Source organism: Pelophylax lessonae (genome assembly GCF_965119305.1).
Source record: "Pelophylax lessonae genome assembly, chromosome: 6".
NCBI lineage: Eukaryota > Metazoa > Chordata > Amphibia > Anura > Ranidae > Pelophylax > Pelophylax lessonae.
This window is the reverse complement of record NC_138773.1, coordinates 107,270,951-107,285,237: the sequence shown is the minus strand read 5'-3', so window position 1 is coordinate 107,285,237 and position 14,287 is coordinate 107,270,951. Positions and strand designations below refer to the sequence as shown.

At 44.9% G+C, this 14,287-nt stretch overlaps 1 protein-coding gene across 1 annotated transcript in view; it reads right to left on the bottom strand.

The window, feature by feature from the left end:
• The window catches only part of USP42 (ubiquitin specific peptidase 42), a 137,791-nt gene extending 125,365 nt beyond the window's left edge, over window positions 1-12,426 (bottom strand). The window contains exon 1 of the mRNA XM_082261879.1: window positions 12,280-12,426. The gene's annotated coding sequence lies outside the window, so the exon portion shown is untranslated. The remainder of the gene's footprint in view (window positions 1-12,279) is intronic.
• Between the last annotated feature and the right edge of the window lie 1,861 nt (window positions 12,427-14,287).

Here is a 14,287-nt window from a genome sequence, read left to right as displayed (position 1 = left end):
TGGTCAGCAGAGGGAAGAATGAAATGCTCTAGAACAGCGTTTCTCAACACCGGTCCTCAGGGCACACTACCAGGCAAGGTTTACAAGAAAACTGAAACCCATCACAGGCGATATAATTTGCTGCTCAGGGATTGCAGTATTAAAGTCTGCATTTCCCCAAGGTAATACTTAAAATCTGGCCTGTTAGTGTGCCCTGAGGACCGGAGTTGAGAAACACTGCTCTAGAATTTCCTGGTAGAGGGCTGCACTGGACTTGATAAAACACAGTGGACCAACACCAGCAGATGGCATGGCTCCCCAAATCATCACTGACTGTGGAAAAGTTTGCATTTCATTTGGAAATCAAGGTCCCGGAGTCTGAAGGAAGAGTGGAGAGGCACAGAATCCAAGTTGTATGAGGCCCAGTGTGAAATTTCCACAGTCAGTGATGACTTCAGGAGCCATGTCATCTGCTGGTGTTGGTCCACTGTGTTTTATCAAGTCCAAAGTCAGCGCAGCCCTCTACCAGGAAATTCTAGAGCACTTCATGCTTCCCTCTGCTGACCAGCTTTATGAAGATGCTGATTTCATTTTCCATGAGGACTTGGCACCTGCCCACACTGCCAAGTACCAATACCTGGTTTAAGGATCATGGTATCACTGTGCTTGATTGGCCTAAAAACTCACCTGACCTAAACCCTATAGAGAATCTGTGGGGTATTGTCAAGAGGAAGATGAGAGACACCAGACTCAACAGTGCAGATGAGCTAAAAGCCACTATCAAAGAAACCTGGGCTTCCATAACATCTCAGCAGTGCCACAGGCTGATCGCCTCCATGCCACGCTGCATTGATGCAGTAATTCATGCAAAAATAGCCCCAACCAAGTATTGAGTGCATACTAAACTGTACATGGACATACTTTTCAGTAAGCCAACATTTCTGTATTAAAAATCTCTTTTTTTAATTCGTCTTATGTAATAAGTCTGATTTTCTGAGATACTGAATTTTGGGATTTCACTAGCTGTAAGATATAATCATCAAAATAAAATAAAGAAATGCTTGAAATATATCACTGTGTGCATTCCATCTATATAAAATATGAGTTTCACTTTTTTAATTTATTACTGAAATAAATTAACTTTGATATTATAATTTTATGAGATGCACCTGTATGTAAAAAATAAAATGTTGGAGGTAAAATAGGCTTTAAAAAAAGGCATTGACACACACCAACAGCCATATTTGCAGATTGTAAAGCTGCTCCTACCAGCACAAATAAGGACTACAATAAAGCCTCTTGACATTTAAGGGAAACGTTAAAAACCGGGACCTAGACTGGGGACGTGAGGGTCTTAATGATATAAGATACCAACATATTCACAAAAGGCATACTCCATTTCTTAGTGAACTCATCCTGACAAGTTATTCATTTCACCAAAGAGGTTCACTCAGAAATACCCCATGGAGAATAAGCCCAATCCACGTACAAAACATTCTTTAAAATGAGGATGTACAGGTCCGCTGTGGCAAACACCATGATCTCAATCTGTAACCTTTGAAGTGAAAGCCTAAGGAAGGGGTAACTTTGTAATAGTCTGGAAAACTGAAAAGGCTATTTTGGCTCAGATCCTGTGGTTCTACTAAAGAAGATTCCTTGGATGAGGCTTCTTCTGGGTCCCCTTCTACCAGAATATTTTTGTCTTCCTCCACCTTGTTCTCCATTGGTTCCTTCTTTGGTAATGAGGGGAGAGAGAGGGGACAGGGGTAATGCTTCCATTTTCGGCTCAGGCAGTCCAAACCTGCAAGTATTGTGGAAAGCTGCAATTGTAATTCTTTGATAGATAAGAATTCCTCCCTTGTCACAAAGGAACTGGAGGAAAGGAAAGGGATTCAACCAGAGAAGGGTACAAGCAGGCTACAATGGGGCACTAACCAGTGCTGCAACAGGACTGAATCCCATCTTCTGCCAAAAGTGCCTTCAGGGACTCAACTCCCCACCTGCACCTTCCTGGTCTGTAAAGCAATATAATATACATGATTGCGCAGGGTCCCATTTTGTTGGGTGCCAGCCTGCAATGTTACAGGCAGTCCGCCGGTGTCCCGTGTGGCGTCTGGGTACCATTCCACCAAGTGTTGAAAAGCCATAGGAAAATGGATTCAGAAAGAGCTAGTAATCCCAGATGAAACCGCTGAAAAGCTAGTTATGCTTTTATGCAGAGACTACACAGACATGACCATCACTTAAGACACTAGCAAAAAAAAAAAAACTGAAGTCTTGCCTAGTGGGGAGGGGACTGACTCTTCTTTTTCTGCCAATCACCTGAAGGTGACAGCCTAACCTCATCATAATGGAAGATATTGAAAGATGCTCTGTGTAGCGTGCTGTATGATAATAAAACAGTAAAAAAAAAAAAAAAAAAAAAATCAGCACAAGGGTCATTACTCGCTATTAATCTGTGTTGTTCCTTATGCTGCTGGCTCCTGCTTTCTTGAAATATTCATCCTCCAGCATTCAGTCTGCAGTGAAATCAGAGTAAACATTAGCAGCACAGAAGGGGGAGGGGGCCTATACAGGTATGCAAAAAAAATAAACTGTAATAGGAAACTGTATCCCTAGTACAGTCAACCTTTAATTAATAGCCCCAAATATCCAAGTGCAAAATGCCCTGCAAAAAAAAAAAAAACTTCCCTTATTTTCTGTTTTAGTGATGTATAAATCACAGATCGCTGCCATTATTAGTAAAAACATAAATAAATAATAAAATAAAAATGACAAATCTTTCCCCTAGTTTGTAGAGACAACTTTTGTGCAAACCAATCAAAATACACTTATTGCCATTTTTTCTTTTAACAAAAATATGTAGCAGAATACAAATTGGCCTAAAAGGATGAACATTTTTGATTTTTACATTTTTTTTTTGGAATGTTCTATAGCAGAATGTAAAAAAATTTTTTTTTTGAACTGTCACTTTTTTGTTTATAGCGCAAAAAAACTTTTTTTTTTTTAAATCAAATTTTATTTTGGTACAGTGTCGCATTCTGCCATTGTTTTTTTTTTTTTTTTCTTTCTTTCTTTACTAGAAATGGGGGCAATCTGATTTTTTGCGGGAATGTGACATTGCGGCGGACAGATCGGACCCGACTGACATTTTTGATACTTTTGGGGGAACCAGTGACATTGCTACAGTAATCAGTGCTAAAAATATGCAGTTACTGTAATAATGATATTGGCAGGGATGAGGTTAACATTATGGGTGATCAAGGGGGTTAAATGTGAGCATAGGGGAGTGATTCTAACTGTGGGGGGCGTGGCTTCTGAAAGGACCATAGAGGCATGTGATCCTATATAGAAGGATCACATGGGTTCTATGATCATTCCAGGGAGAAGAACGGTCAGCTGTGTTTACAACAGCAGACCTTTCTCTCTCAGCGGGGGAACGATCGTGGGTGTCAGGGGGCAATCAGAGCTGCCTGCCCGCTGCATTGACTTCCCCGCTGACAAGCAAGGACGGGAGCACACCGGGCGCTCGCCCCCTAGCCTCCTGCGAGCAAGCGACATACAGCTACGGCGATTCGCCTAGGAGCAGCTGCCTGCCGCCGTATGACTGCGGCGGGCAGTCATAAACAGGTTAATGACCAGGCCATTTTTGCGATACGGCACTGCGTTACTTTAACAGACAATTTGCGGTCCTACGCTGCTGTACCCAAATAAAATTGATGTCCTTTTTTCCCCACAAATAGAGCTTTCTTTTGGTGGTATTTTATCACTTCAGTGGTTATTTTTGCACTATAAACAAAGAAAAATAAAAGCGGCAATTCTGAAGAAAAAACAATATTTTTTTTACTTTCTGCTACAAAACACAGCCAATAAAATGGTTTTAAAAAAAAAAAATATATATTTTTTTATCGTTTTAGGCAAATATATATTCTGCCACATATTTTTGGTAACAAAAAAAGTAAAAAACCCAATAAGTATATATTGGTTTGCAAAAGTTATTGCGTCTACAAAATAGGGGATAGTTTATGGCATTTTTATTTATTTTATTATTTATTTATTTTTATACTAGTAATGGTGGCGATCAGCGATTTTTTGTGGAACTGCAACATTGCAGCGGACAGATTGGACACCTGACACTTTTGAGGGTACAAGTGACATTACTACAGTAATCAGTGCTAAAAATATGCGCTGTTATGGTACTAATGGCACTGGCAGGGAAGCGGTTAACAACAGGGGCAATCAAAGGGTTAAGTGTATCCCTAGGGGATGCTTTCCGTGTGGGGGATGGATTTACTAGATGAACATAGAGATCTGTGTTCCTGAATAGCAGGAACACAGGATCTCTGTGTTCATCTGTGACAGAATGGCGGTCTGCCTTGTTTATATAGGCAGACCACCATTCTGTCTCCATGGGGAGCGAGAGCGAGTGGCAGGCGGACATTACATCCACTGGACCTGCTGATTGGCTCCCTCTCTGGCGCGCATGGGAATTTATTTTCATCAATAGTTTTCGTCAATTGACAAAAAAGTGGGGTAATTTTCGTTTTCATCACTGGAAACATGGCGCTGAAGAAAATCTTTTAATTAATGAAATTACCACTTGTGACTGAATCACTGCTCTCCACTCTGAGCAAACAGAACTGAATACACACACACACACACACATATATACATACACACACATATATATTGTGTATATATATATATATATATATACACACACACACACACACACACACACACACACACACACACACACACACACACACACACACACACACACAGTACAGACCAAAAGTTTGGACACACCTTCTCATTCAAAGAGTTTTCTTTATTTTCATGACTATGAAAATTGTAGAGTCACACTTCAAGAGGTAGTTACCTGAAATGGTCTTCCAACAGTCTTGAAGGAGTTCCCAGAGATGCTTAGCACTTGTTGGCCCTTTTGCCTTCACTCTGCGGTCCAGCTCACCCCAAACCATCTCGATTGGGTTCAGGTCCGGTGACTGTGGAGGCCAGGTCACTTGGCGCAGCGCCCCATCACTCTCCTTCTTGGTCAAATAGCCCTTACACAGCCTGGAGGTGTGTTTGGGGTCATTGCCCTGTTGAAAAATAAATGATGGTCCAACTAAACGCAAACCAGATGGAATAGCATGCCGCTGCAAGATGCTGTGGTAGCCATGCTGGTTCAGTATGCCTTCAATTTTGAATAAATCCCCAACAGTGTCACCAGTAAAGCACCCCCACACCATCACACCTCCTCCTCCATGCTTCACGGTGGGAACCAGGCACATAGAGTCCATCCGTTCACCTTTTCTGTGTCACACAAAGACATGGTGGTTGGAACCAAAGATCTCAAATTTGGACTCATCAGACCAAAGCACAGATTTCCACTGGTCTAATGTCCGTTCCTTGTGTTCTTTAGCCCAAACAAGTCTCTTCTGCTTGTTGCCTTTCTTTAGCAGTGGTTTCCTAGCAGATATTCTACCATGAAGGCCTGATTCACACAGTCTCCGCTTAACAGTTGTTCTAGAGATGTGTCTGCTGCTAGAACTCCGTGTGCCATTGACCTGGTCTCTAATCTGAGCTGCTGTTAACCTGCGATTTCTGAGGCTGGTGACTCGGATGAACTTATCCTCCGCAGCAGAGGTGACTCTTGGTCTTCCTTTCCTGGGGCAGTCTGCCTGTGAGCCAGTTTCTTTGTAGCGCTTGATGGTTTTTGTGACTACACTTGGGGACACTTTCAAAGTTTTCCCAATTTTTCGGACTGACTGACCTTCATTTCTTAAAGTAATGATGGCCACTCGTTTTCCTGTACTTAGCTGCTTTTTTCTTGCCATAATACAAATTCTAACAGTTTTTTCAGTAGGACTATCAGCTGTGTATCCATCTGACTTCTGCACAACATAACTGATGGTCCCAACCCCATTTATAAGGCAAGAAATCACACTTATTAAACCTGACAGGGCACACCTGTGAAGTGAAAACCATTTCAGGTGACTACCTCTTCAAGTGTGACTCTACAATTTTCATAGTCATGAAAATAAAGAAAACTCTTTGAATGAGAAGGTGTCCAAACTTTTGGTCTGTACTATATATATATATTATATATATATATATATATATATATATATATACACATATACACACACACACATACATACACACTCACAAAGCAGCTGTGTAAAAGATCATCCAGCTGCTAGGAAACATCCACAGCATTGACTAATGATTTACTAGGGCCTTCTGTCGTGAATTGAGCTGACCAACCATGTAGCTCAGTAACCAATGGACAGATTGGAACGGGACCGAGTCCTATGTGCACATGGTCCCCTTGGGGTACTTTTCTATTACTATTGTACTATTCTAGAGATGCGCTACTTCCTTAAAGTGCAAAGACCATAGCACACACCCCTTTGAGGAACATGAGGCACAGGGAGGGTGATCAATGTGGCACCTAGGGGGAGGCAAATGTATGAAAAAAGAAAAAAAAATGGGGTAATACCAAACATATAACATCACTTATATAATAACTTCCATTAGGAAATATTTACATCAACTTACAATTGTGAAAAAAAAATAGAAATTTCAGGAGGGATCACAGATACTCGTCTCTAACTGGCCAGATCACCACCAAGACATCGGAGGCTAGGTGATCTCAAAAACAGGGGAAGATTGTTTAATTAGATACATCTGACCTTAATGCAGCGGCCCTTCTTCTGTGATCAGTTTGGCCTCTACCTTGTGTAGCAGGATTCTTAGCCATTGTGCTGGATATGGATCCGCCTGGGGCACCGGGTGCAACAAAAGTACCCTTGTGGATGCTCCCTTTAAGTGTGAGTGCTGAGACAATGATCAGTCCAGTATCCTTGGTTTATTTGAGAACTTGGATGGGAGAAGGGAATGAGTGGGATACTCTGGCTCAATTATGCACAGCTTTCAAGGGACAACTGGAAAAGCTTCTTAATGCTGACTAGATGCCAGTCAACGCTGGATAACGCTAGCATGCTGCCTGTTAACTCCGAACTGATTTTAGACTTCTTTCTGTCCTAAAGAAGTCCTTTCTTAAGCTTCCTAAGCACTCCTTGCTGAGGTAGCTACTTGTACGGTTGCTGCGCTGCTAAACAATTCAGGGCCCACACCGGCACCCCTTTTCTCTTTATTATCTTCAGGGCTTCACAATGGCACCCCCTTTCTATAATCCTTCTCAGGTTAGCTGGCTCCTGGATACCCTTGACCTTCTGGAGTGGTCCCCTCTCCTAGACAGACCTCTGGGCAATCCCAAGTACTCACGATACTGTTTTCCTCGAAACTCCTGCCCAGCAGCTCCGCTCGGTCCACCGCACTATGGATCCCTTTCTGCAGCCCAGCTTAACCTTTGTCCCCTAGGCCGACCGCCCAGGACACACACTTGCACTGACAGGAGGAGAGACAGCAATCACCCTCATTCTGGGACTCTGCTTCCCGCCAAAGACACTGTCATGTGCTCCCCTCAGACTTATATCCCCTCCCAGGATGCTTTGTGGCAGATTCTGCCCTCTGAGATGCGAGATGGATACAAGCCCTGGTGTACTATTGGCTAGGTTTCCTCCACTGTCCAACGAGAGCCCTCAGACAGTGGGGAGACTCCCCTGACCCAACAGACACCCTGGGAAACACATGACAGCCTAACAAATTAATCAGGCCCTCCTGATATGCAGACAGGGCCACCCATATGCTTCTTCCTAGCACCTACATAGGGGGGGGGGGGGATGCAAGTGTAGCACCCTCTTTTTTTCTTTGGGGTTAGGTATGTTTGTGAGTGGCAATGGTCTGTTAGGCCCCTTTCACAGGGTCCGCATTCCGTTGCGGACCGTGCTCTGCTCAGCGAGGATCAATCCGCGATCCCCGCTGAGCTGCCGGATGACAGCTCCGTCTCCGCACTGTGTGTGGAGAGGGAGGTGTCAGAGCCCCGCTGCTCTCTATGGGGAATCGGATGAGAGCGGACCGGCTGTCCACTCTCATCGATTCGATTCCCAGGACAGATGGAAAATAGGGTTTCCATCCGTCCGGATTTCACAGACAGGATCGGATGCGGATGGCAGCAGGTGTCAGCGGACATGTCACCGCTGACATCCGCTGCTCCATAGGGCTGAATGGGGCATCCGATCAGATCCGCCTTAAAAACTGACAGGCGGATCTGATCGGAACGCCCGTGTGAAAGAGCCCTTATATTGGTAGTTATTGTTGATTGTGTCTAAGAACAGGAACGCAATTGGGATTTTTCCTTCTTTCACCAGTGCTATCAAGATTCTACAATAGTGGAGCTAAGCCGATCATTTCTTCCTCCCTCCCCACCTAGGTTGAGTAAATTTTGGACAGGCCCTTTCTTCCCCTGTTTTTGGGATCACCTAGCCTCCAATGTCTTGGTGGTGATCTTTCTAGACAGACGAGAATCTGTGATCCCTCCTGAAATTGCAATTTACTTCACAATTGTAAGTTGACGTAAATATTTCCTAATGGAAGGTATTGATAATGTAAGCAATAAGATTTTTTTTTTTTTTTTTTTTTATGTATGGTACTACACTGTTTTTTCCTTTTTTTTCTCACACTTTTGTAACTCATCTGAACACCCTCTTCAAACACCCCTGAAGAAGATAAAGGCAAAATGCGGTGGTGGGGGGGGGGGGGGGGAAGACAGAGGCACGTACACTGACCACGGTGTCTGGGCTCAGCAGTGTACAGAGAGGGGGGTAGAAACTGCCAGGATCAGCCAGATTTTTTAGGTGACAGAAGGGGCCAAATTACACAGCACAAGCACTGTGTTTTATGCCTTAAGGGAACAGAATCCTTTTTTTTTTGGTAACAAACGCTTTAACTACCATAATCCAGTCTAAAGAATATTTTACTTCACCTGCTGAATGAGCATCTAGGTATGGAAATTACTGATTCCAAGAGCCGCAGGTTAGGCAACAGGGCTATATAGTTAACTAGGTGTACATTATTTGGCCAATGTAGGAGTAATAGTATACCTTTTACTTATTGGAAATACATTGCTATGCTGGCATTAAATGCAGAACACATGCAAACTATTTATTTTTTTTAAACAGGTTACATTTGATTTCAATAATTAAAAAATCTACCAGATACAGCTGAAATCAGTGCACTACCCTCCACTGTGACTCACCTTCCCAAACTGGTCAACAACTTCTAACATGTATAAAAATGCTAGAGATGACCATCATATCCAATATTGCAAGCAAAAAACCCTACACATAAATCTCAAATATTAAGGTCCCACTGCCACTTATGCAACATTGGAACATGCGTGATATTGCATGCATTCCCACTGCACATGAAAACGTGCTAAGTTCTGGCAGGTGTGCTTTTTTTTTTTTTTTTTTTAAAAAGGTACCTGCAATTCTTTTGTGCAATTATGTGTGGTGACTGCGTAGATCACTTAAATGACTGGCCTACATGAAATGCACCCAAACATGCAAACAATGTACCTAAATGGGTGTGAATGGAGCCCAACCAATAATCATTATCCAAGATTACCCAATAACTAGCAAGGAAAATAAAACAAAACAGCAGCAATTTCTCTTGCACGTGATTGGATGATGGAGGAGCTTCACCTTATTCACTAAGCTCTTTTCACTTGCAAAGTGAACAGTATATGTATTTAGCAAATCAACCCCAATATGTCAGCCTAGGCAAATAGCCTTTAGAGAATATATATATATTTTTTTTTTTTTTTTTAAATCATACTTACCCAGGAGGATGCAGCATCGGCCCTCCGCTGGCTCCAAAGCTTTGTACACACTACTATTTTTCATTCAACTAATCGGGTTGAACTAAATAAAACTGACAGCTCAGGTCGGAGCCGGTGTACTAACAATCTGATGTTAGTACAGCAATCTTCCCTGCTGCGCTATTGTGTTCTGGAAGGGGAATCCCCCCCCCCCCACCACCACCACAACACTCCGGTCAGCGCCCTTAGCCACTAACTGAAAGCGCTGATCGGCAGACCTTTTCCAGTCAGAGCTCTTCGACAATAGCCGGCCCAACTCCAGTACACATGGCCAAATGTCAACTGGTTTCTTCTGAACCAGCCAATGCCACCCGAAATTGTGCCTGTGTGTATTAGACTTAAGACTGAGAACTGAGCGATCGCACTGCTGATCACTCAATTCTCAGTGAGCCAAGAGCTTGCGACTGTCAGGGCCTTGGCTCTCTGTTCTGCCCCTTCCCCCACGCTCACTTGAGTGCTGGGCAGTAGAGGGGGCAGCTCAAGCTCTTAGCGGCTGGCTGAGAGGCTGAGCCGAGTGCTGGTCCAGGCATCTGGGTGGATCCGGGCCATATGGTTGCAATCTTTCCCCAACCTTGACCGGCTCTGCTCACTGTTTGCTGAAAACATGTCACAGGAGTGCAAAACTGTCTACACTCCTGTGATCCACAGTTGAGCTTTGGCTGTACTTCTCCATTAATAATAAAAAGAGAATCATTAAAAAGAAAATACTGCTTTAAATTGTGGCACATAAGAATGAATTAATTGAGATATGTAAAGATGCTAAAAGGTCCACTTTTAGGCTAGATTCACATTCGTGTTAATGGGGATCACACGCAAAACAATGAGCGTTCCTGACCCACAGAGAAAGGCGCTGCAATTTAGCATTAATTCTTGAAGTGGTTGTAAAAGCACAAGGTTTTACCTTCATGTATGAAGATAAAAAAAAAAAACCTGTGTGTGCAGCCCCCCCTAATACCTACCTCAGTCCCCTCTCGATCCAACTATGGCCACAAGAGCCTTGCCTCTCCAGGGACACTCACTCCTGATTAGCTATTATCTCCCGTTGCTGTCAATTACAGCCAGTGAGCCAATCAGGAGACAGAGTGGGCGAGGCCAAAGTCATGGCTCGGTGTATGAATAGAAATTGTTTTTCTTGCTGGTCAATTGTGTTTGTTTATGATCATGCAGATCTGGATTCAGTAGATTGTTCACAATTTGATGAAGCTTTTTTTTTCTCCATCATTAATTTTCTTTTCTTATTCTGCACTATTTTGATTAATCATCCACCCACACACCTACACAATTATTCATTATGTAATTAATGTTATCCACAGTCTTTGAGATCATCGGTTGTAGATAAAATGAGTGGTCCCCCTCATTGAGAGTATAGCGCTGATTTTTACTTGCTTTTTACATTGTGATACGTGGGGACACTATCAAAATCAGCTGCTAGCTTGGAGGAGTTCCACGTCCATCACTAGTTTCTCATTTATAACATTCATCGGGTCGCTTACCCCATTTTAGCGCACAAGTTTATTCTTTTTATATTTTTTATATTATCTCCCGTTGCTGTCAATTACAGCCAGTGAGCCAATCAGGAGACAGAGTGGGCGAGGCCAAAGTCATGGCTCGGTGTATGAATAGACACAGAGCAGTGGCTCGGGTGCCCCCATAGCAAGCTGCTTGCTGTGGGGGCACCCGACAGGAGGGAGGAGCCAGGAAACCCCGGCGAGGGAAGAGGATCCGGGCCACTGCACAGTGCAGGTAGGTATAACATGTTTATTTTTTCAATTAAAAAAAAAATCCCTTTAACGGCACAGCAAAGCATCAACAATCGCAGTGTAGTTTCAAGTCTGATAAATCGCATGGTGTGACAGAAGGCAATTCAGTGCAGCGCAATTTCAAAAAAAAAAGGGAAAAAGGGGAGGGGATGATGACGACGACTGCAATGCTTTGCAGGGTCCAAAGCAAAAAAAATATATATTAAGTGCACATTTTTTTTCTATCTATTAATACGAGTGCATTTCTTTATTTGTAAATGGTGAAGCAAGCCTTTTACATAGTGAACAGACACCCTAATGCAAAACAAAAAATCCCTCAGTGTATTAGACTTCTAACAATGAGCCAATGACCACACTTCCATTGATCTCTGTGCGGGCAGATGAGCAATGAATGGAGCCCAGGCCAGCATTCCTCGGCACTGTAATGGGGGCCATGAATGAATAATGGATGAAGGGCCTGGATTCCCAACAATCACACCCCCCATGTATGGAGGAGGAATGCCTCTACTCGCAGCCAGCATGTGTACAGTGAAGAATAGCTCACCGGTATCTGCTGCACTCCCCTCCCGCTCCCCTCTGCATGTCAGAAGCATCCCCGCTGACTGAGGAGGGTCGCGCCTGCCTCGTACCGGTGTGCATGGCCTGAGCTGCACTCGGGCCTAAAAAGCCGGCACAGGCCTCAACACACTACCGGCCTCCCCGGTGTTCCGCTCCCCAGCGCCGGTCTTCCCTCTCTTACACCCCGCCTACCTGAGCGAGCTGACCCGAATTATAGCCACGAGGAGTTCCCGGCCATCTCCATTTCTCTCCGCTCTGTGCCGGGTAGTGTGTGTGTGAACAATGACGTTCTCTGCTCCCCTCCTACATCCGGGTAACCACAGGGACTGGGCGGACAACCCCAGGGGCGGGGCTTCGGGGGAACGTCACGAGGGTGGGGGGTCGAGCTAACCCGCCAGAATCCTGAAAGGAAAGGGAAAGTGAGATGTTGACACTAAAGCTGATACAGTTGCTATACAGGGAACGTGATTGGGGAAATGACTGCTGTGGACAATACACACGTCCCCAAAGCCTGTCACAGCAGCAGAATGTCATATTGTTTGTACAGTGCTGTGTCATAAACACTTCCTACTCATTAAAGAAAATATTTGCATGTTTGTCATTCTTTGTTGTTTCTCAGTGCTGACTTCAGCACAAACTTCCTGTTTACCTGCATTCCACAGAGGCTGGATGGCCTGTCCCAGAGAGGGTGGCCTAGCTGAATGTCATATACAGTAATACCTTGGTTTGCAAGCATAATAAGTTCCACAAACATGCTTGTAATCCAAAGCACTCGTATATCAAAGCAAATGTCCCTATAAGAAATAATATAGGTCTCCATACGAGCCCTTTCCTTCCTCCATACGGTCCGGATCCCCACTTAAATTGGTAGTATACTGTTTTTTGTGACTTTTAACTACAGCTAAGCCTATAATAAAGCTTACTTGTAGGTACAATTAATATCTCCTAAACCTGCACGGTTTAGGAGATATTTGCACTGCATGCAGCTGCTGACACGAGCGGCACATGAGCGGTGGACCTTCAGAGTTTCCTTGCCTGGAAGTACCGGAAAATGACTCCCGCGCGCATGTGCGGGAGTGACGACATCGCGGCTCCGGCCACTCACAGCGCTGGAGCCACCGAACCCGGAAGAGACGCAGAGGGATCATGTGCGCTCCCACAGCGGTGTCCGGGGGTCCGTGTTGGGGCTTTGTTCTAAGGTAAGTACTTCATAATGAGCTAATATGCGATGCATACTAGCTCATTATGTCTTTGTCTTGCAGGGTTTTTATTTTTTGTTTGTTTTTTTTTGTTTTTTTAGTATACTACCGCTTTAAAGTGGTAGTATAATCAATGTTTTTACTTTTACCTACAGCTAAGCCTATAATAAGGCTTACCTGTAGGTACAATTTATTCACGGTTTAGGAGATATTTGCCCTGCATGCGGCCACTGACACTAGCAGCGCATGCGCTCTGAAGGTCCGGCGGACCTTCAGAGTTCCTTGCCGGCTACTTGTCGGAAAGTGACTCCCGCGAATGCCGTCATTGTTGCTCCGGCCACTCACAGTGCCGGAGCCACGGAACCCAGAAGAGACGCAGAGGGAGCATGACAGCTCCCCGGCAGTGGCGTAGCGTGGGGGGTGCAGGGGGGGCCACTGGCACCGGGCGCAACATTTAGGGGGGCGCATCCCACACCCGCAATCGGCGGGATCAAAGTGTCCCTTTATTCTGAAGTTGCCCGCCCGCACTCCACCTCTTGGCTCAGTGGCCGCCGCTTTGTGCAAGAGGAGCGGCGGACCGCTGAAGGTGTCATGCGGCCAGGGGGCGGGGCTGGTCGTGGATGAAGATGCCAGTCTGTGGCTCGGTGCATGTGCAGCACCGCTTCCGGAGTCTCCCCCTGCTGTCCGGCCGGCCACAGACATGCTGTCTCTCCCCTCCTCGAGTCGCCAGTGTATTGGCACAGAACAAGGTAAGTGATGTCTTGCCTGCCCCCAGGGCCCAGGGAAGTGGGGGGGGTGTCAGTGTAGTAGGGGGGTCAGCATAGGTGTCAGTGCAGGGGAAGTGGGGGGGGGGGGTGTCAGTGTAGTAGGGGGGTCAGCATAGGTGTCAGTGCAGGGGAAGTGGACATGGGAGGGTCAGTGTATGTGGGAATGTAAGGGGGTCAGTATAGGTGTCAGTGTAGCTGTCAGTGTACGGGGGGGGGTCAGTGTAGGTGTCAGTG